The following is a 6,101-nucleotide window of genomic DNA, read 5'->3' as shown; positions in this document are numbered from 1 at the left end:
CTGTCCACATCCCTCCTGTCTCACTCAGCCTGTTGGGTAGGACTTTGCCAGCCTCTCTCCTTGGCACTTGGTTTCTCCCTGAGGGTTTCTCTCTGCAGATAAGGTTATTCATCACTGCCCTGGCCATTGACTCTAATAGTATGGCCCTGCAGGAACCCACTTGTTCTCCACCTTGACCCACCCATCATGAAAGGTGCCAGCCCTACAATATCCCTGCCCCTAGACTAAGGCAGAGCTCAAAAGGGCTCAGAGCTCTTTGACAGATGGTGTTTTCCACACCTAGAAATACGTACTTTTGTAACTCTGATTTTAGAAGATCTGCCTGATACAAATGTTGAATTGGATATTATATTTATTTCCAAAATAGCAGAGTAAATCAAGTTGAGTGCTTAGTTTCTTGTAGCTCTTTCTTAGTTCTTGATGGATCTTGATAATCTTACACCAGATTCAAAATCATTCAGCTGCTTCAAAAACAATGACACGCTGGCTAAATAGAAGAGGAGGCCTGTTTCACTCTGACACCAATTTGCCTCATAAGATTGAGGTACCTTCCCCTCCCCCACCCCTGTGGCTATATAAATTCTGTCCTAAGGTCTTTGTCTTTCTGTCCCTACAACATAGCCTTTGTTGTACTATGAATTTTTATCTCAGCCATCTTTGTCTAAGTGTCTTTGTTTCAATGTCTCAAAGCTTAAAGCAGATTCCATTACTTGGGAGCTTAGTGAATTGGCCCCAGTTAATCAGATAAGCACTAGAAAAATTCCCTGGAAACCTTCAACAGATAGACATGAAAGATCCAGCACAATTGGTTTATCATGACCTGATTCCAGCTGACACCATCAAAATGGGAGAGACCTTGTGGTTACCTAAATAACCGGAAGAGGGCTCCAAGGAGAGGAGCTGGGAGGGAAGTGTGAGAAGGCAGATGTGATCAGCCTCTGGCTGGGTGTGCACTGAAGCCAGGGCTTCCTCTGAACAGAGGTCATTGGACCAGGCAATAGGAGAGGCAACATTCCTCCATTCAGAAAGAGAAATGTCTGTGCAGATAAACCTTTAGAGAGTTACGGCCGCCCACTTCCTGGGCACAATCACCTTGGGACGTGGCTGGAAAGGCAGCTGGCAGCCCAGTCATTATCAGGACAATCTCTGAGACTGCTCAGGGCAGTTACACCCTACATACACACTCATATACACACTTTAGTGCCACCTAATACATTTGTCCCAATTTTTCACTTCTCTGAAGTGCTTTTCAGTCACTGCCCCACGGGGTTCTGCACTGGTCCAGAGGGGTCATCAGTGCAATTTGATGGCTCAGCTGTGAAGCCAGAACCTCCTCTGTGTAAACTTTCTCTGTGTTTAACCTGCTGTCCCACAGATCTCTGTGACCTTGCGCTGCATTTAAAGATGCTGCTTCATTGGGGCGCCTGGGTGGCGCAGTCGGTTAAGCGACCGACTTCAGCCAGGTCACGATCTCGCGGTCCGTGAGTTCGAGTCCTGCGTCGGGCTCTGGGCTGATGGCTCAGAGCCTGGAGCCTGTTTCCCATTCTGTGTCTCCCTCTCTCTCTGCCCCTCCCCCGTTCATGCTCTGTCTCTCTCTATCCCAAAAATAAATAAACGTTGAAAAAAAAAAATTTAAGATGCTGCTTCACGCCTGGGTGGCTCAGTCGGTTAAGCGTCCAACTTTGGCTCAGGTCATGATTTCGTAGTTTGTGGGTTGGAGCCCCATGTTGGGCTCTGTATTGACAGCTCAGATCCCGGAGCCTGGTTCAGATTCTGTGTCTCCCTCTCTCTCTGCCCCTCCCCTGCTCGTGCTCTGTCTCTGTCTCTCTCAAAAATAAATAAACATTAAAAAAAAATTTTTTAAAGATGCTGCCCCAGGTACCACAAGATTCAGAATGACCAAGAACAGGGCAGATTTCTGTAGTCTCGTGGAAGCGTTAAGTTTCATTCATGAACCTGTAAAAACTGGCATTCATGTATGGCGTCCACAATTTACATAGTCATACCATATTAAATATTTAATTAATAAGAAGATGTTGCTCCTAAGCCACACACCCAGCAGGAGTGGGTCATTGCACTTTGCATCAGGGACACTGAAGGGAAAGCCAGTACTTGACTTGGGGAAACTACCTGGTCTCTAATTAGGAGCTGGGAGAAGACAGCGGTGTCCCCTTCTGCTAGGACTACCCCCTGGGGTGTTTGTTCTAGCTCATGCCTGACTTTAGGGAGATTCTCGAGCTTCTGAGAAGGAACACCCAGGGGTTGCCTGGCCTGTGGGTGAGTCCCTGCTCAGACAGGAGATGCAAACACACAGGTGTGCCGCAGCTGGAAGGACACTGCTCCCAAGGACTGTGGGGTGGAGTCACAGAGGTTGGGGCTGGAGAGGAAAGACTAGGTCTGTGGATAAAGAGGATAGATGAGGCCTGAGAGGTCCTGAGCGTGAGGTGCCTGGGGGATGTCTGAGCGGAGATCCAGTGACATCTATATTCAGAAATTATCACATCATGAAACATGAAGACGTGAGCCCCTGGAAGTGTGGGTGGATTGAGAAGAAGAGAGGCTAAGGGATGAGCCTCAGGCAGCTATCCACTGATGAGAGGCCAGGACTGCTGTGGGCAAGGTGCAGTAGGGCAGCAGGGATGCTCTGGGTCTTGGGCCTATGTCTTAGGGGCAAAGATGTGACTGCTGTGGGTAGCGTGTTCTGGGTGGAGGGCAGGGGCTGTGGGAGAGATGCAGGGGGACACGTGCCTGTTCGAAGGATGGTCAGCAGACTTCATGGCCTAGTCGATGTTCTCAGCCCTGCTCTCAGACTGCCCGTGGTGGGTAGTGAGCAGGAAGAAATGAATGTCGACTTTTAGTGGAGCTTTCCAGATCCACACATGAACCATGGGTCAGTGATAGGGCAGATGGGTGGTCTGTGGTCCAAGGGACTGTCCTGGGTGGGCGGAGTCATTGTGGGTGATAGAGACGGGTGGAGTGTGTGGGTGCCTGAACCCAGAGCTACTCCTGCCAGCTGGTTGTGCCCACCTCTCCCCAACTCCACATTCAGTGATGCTGTGGTCACATCCTGAAATTGTCCACGTGGGAGGACTGACACCATGGAGACTGGTAAATGTTACCAATCAGGGCTTTATTTTGCAGAGATCCAATTGTTAAACCTTTAGCTGCACACCACTGGGGTGTAGGGGAGTAAAGGGTACATATCAGCAAGTGGAAAGGGATGAGCCTAAGATGAGAAGCCTTGAGTGCTAAGGAGTTTGGACTTTATCCTGAGAGCTGTGGAGAGCCATTGAGAAGCACTATAATTATGGTGCATTGCTTGAGAGTGTGGTGGGGCTTTTTTATTATTATTATTATTTATCTTCAGAGAGAGAGAGAGAGAGAGAGAGAGAGAGAGAGAGAGAGAGATCAAGTGGGGGAGGGGCAGAGAGAGGGAGAGAGAGAGAATCCCAAGTAGGCTCCATGCTGTCAGCTCAGAGTCTACCATGGGGCTCGATCCCACAAACAGTAAGATCAAGACCTGAGCTGAAATCAAGAGTCCAAACACTTAAATGACTGAGCCATCCAGGCACCCCCAGAGAGGGTGGTATTTTGAATCCTCTTTGCATGGGTTCAAATGCTGGCTCTGCCACTTACCGGCTGTGTGATCCTGGGCAGGTTACTTAACTTCTCTGGGCCTTGGTTTCCTCATCTGTGAAATGGGAAAAGCAGTGCCTGCTTCATAGGGTTACTGTGAGCTTTGAATGAGTTTTTCATGCAGAGCACTTAGCACAGAGCATGGCATGCAGAAACGTTCAGTAAATGTTAGCTATTATAGAAACATTCAGACTAGTAGATGACCCGGTCATATTTGTTTTTTGGAACAAATAGTTCAGCATGCAGAACAGATTGGAAGGGGCGAGATAAAAAAGGCAGGAAGAGCAGGAAAGGAGCAATCATTAGACCAGGGGTGGTAGGGACGTGAAAACGTGGAGGGAAGAGAATAGGTTTGGGGACACCCAGGCGGGATGGAGAGGGCTGGGAACATGATGCAGGAGGGAAAGAGAGAGGAAGGGAAGTTGTCACCAGCAGGGGTGACCGGGAAAGCCTTGGAGAAAGGGGTGGACCTCAGGCTGGGTCGTGAAGGGGTATTTCGGCAGAGGAGAGGGAGGAGGACCTGATGGGTAGAAGCAGGTATAAGAAGAGAACAAGGGTTTTTCAGAGAGTGTCCGTGTTCGTGGGTTTTCAATAAACATTTGTCATTTGATTTTTTAAATGTTTAATTGATGCAGATGGAATGAAAACAAGGAAAAGCAGTAGGCTTCAAAAAACAAAAACTACCCGTAAGGTTCCTGTGGCGCTCTGTTCCTCTAGCACCTACAGAAGCCACTTGGTGACAGGCCCAGGTGCCATCCCTGACCTGCCCAGCAGGCAGCCTTCCAGCCAAGAGCCGCCGGCCCCTCCTGGGTGCCCAGATGGGGATGGGCCTAGGAAATTAGCCAAACACTGGAGGGTTAAACCTCTCTTTCTTGAGGGGGAGAAGTAGAGAGAGCTCTTTCCTGTCTACACTGCACCCAGCTTTTTGGAGTCTTCCTGTTGTCACAATGGCTCTTTGTTGGTGGCAAAGGCTCTTTCAGCCAGTAGGGCAATATTTCACCCTTGCCATACTTCGAACGCTGTTGCCAGGGGCTGGCTAACTGTGTCACAGGCTTCGTGTTGCATCAGCCTGTCCTCTGTGGGATTAGTTTAGGGGATAATGAGCTGGTGTTTTATCCAATTCTGCCTGGTAGTATAGGGAGAGAGATAATGGGGTGTGCTCTTGGGGCATACAGGCCCGGAACCTTCCACCATTCACCTGCCTCATGAACCACTCTCCTACTCTGCCTGGAGAAGGGTTGGCGGTGGCACAGTGTGGGACTTTTCTCCCATTCTGTACTCACACAGCCGCTCCTCAGCCACTACCCACTGTCCCTCCTCCCAAATGAGACGGAAAAATAAAGATGTGGCAATGGTGCCAAGTGGGTGAACAGATAGAGGGGAGACAAACTGGATCAGATTAAGTGACTTGGTGAATTCAGGTTATTTGAAGGAAGAAGATAAATACATATAAGAAAGATAAAAAAGAGGGGCACCTAGGTGGGTTCAGTCAGTTAAGCGTCTGACTCTTGATTCTGTCATGATCTCAAGGGTTCACAGGATTGAGCCCCTGCTTGAGATTATCTCTCTTTATGCCCCTCCCCTTGCTCATACATACAAGCTCTCTCTCTCAAAATAAATAAATAAACTTTTCTTTTTTTTAATGAAGAAAGATAAAAAGATAGGCAGATGTTGCTTCTAGCTTTGGTCAGTATCTCTCAAAACATTTCTCAGATATTCTCCTCCCAGGTCCCCACGAGACTGCCATACTTTATTATTTTTTTTAATTTTAATGTTTATTTATTTTTGAGAGAGAGAGAGGGAGAGAATGTGGTGGAGGGGCAGAGAGAGAGGGAGACACAGAATCCAAAGCAGGCTCCAGGCTCTGAGCTGTCAGCACAGAGCCCGACGTGGGGTTTGAACCCACAATCCATGAGATCATGACCTGAGTCAAAGTCAGATGCTTAACCGACTGAGCTACTCAGGCGCCCCGAGACTGCCCTACTTTAAAAATGACATATACTGGGGGGTGGAGGGCCTAGGTGGCTCAGTCAGTTAAGTGTCTGACTTTGGCTCAGATCATGATCTCACAGTTCATGGGTTTGAGCCCCACATCGGGATCTGTGCTGACAGCTCAGAGCCTGGAGCCTGCTTTGAATTTTGTGTCTCCCTCTCTCCCTGCCCCTCCCCTGCTCACACACACACACTCTCTCTCTCCCAAAAATAAATAAACATTAGAAAAAAAATTGGGGGGGGGGGGCGCCTGGGTGGCTCAGTCGGTTAAGCGTCCGACTTCAGCTCAGGTTGTGATCTCACACTCCGTGAGTTCGAGCTCCACGTTGGGCTCTGTGCTGACAGCCCAGAACCTGGAGTCTGCTTCTGATTCTGTGTCTCCCTCTCTCTCTGACCCTCCCCCCATTCATGCTCTGTCTCTCTCTGTCTCAAAAATAAATAAACGTTAAAAAAAATTTAAAAAAAATTTTTTT

General features: G+C 48.6%; 1 non-coding gene across 1 annotated transcript; it reads right to left on the bottom strand.

The window, feature by feature from the left end:
- Window positions 1-5,517: 5,517 nt before the first annotated feature.
- Window positions 5,518-5,602, bottom strand: TRNAQ-UUG (transfer RNA glutamine (anticodon UUG)). Its single transcript has one exon. It is a non-coding gene; the product is annotated as a tRNA-Gln (tRNA).
- Between the last annotated feature and the right edge of the window lie 499 nt (window positions 5,603-6,101).

Source organism: Herpailurus yagouaroundi, unplaced genomic scaffold (genome assembly GCF_014898765.1).
Source record: "Herpailurus yagouaroundi ecotype Mexico unplaced genomic scaffold, PumYag 77, whole genome shotgun sequence".
NCBI classification, from domain to species: domain Eukaryota; kingdom Metazoa; phylum Chordata; class Mammalia; order Carnivora; family Felidae; genus Herpailurus; species Herpailurus yagouaroundi.
Note: the sequence above shows the minus strand (reverse complement) of the source record. Positions and strands in the feature narration are given on the sequence as shown.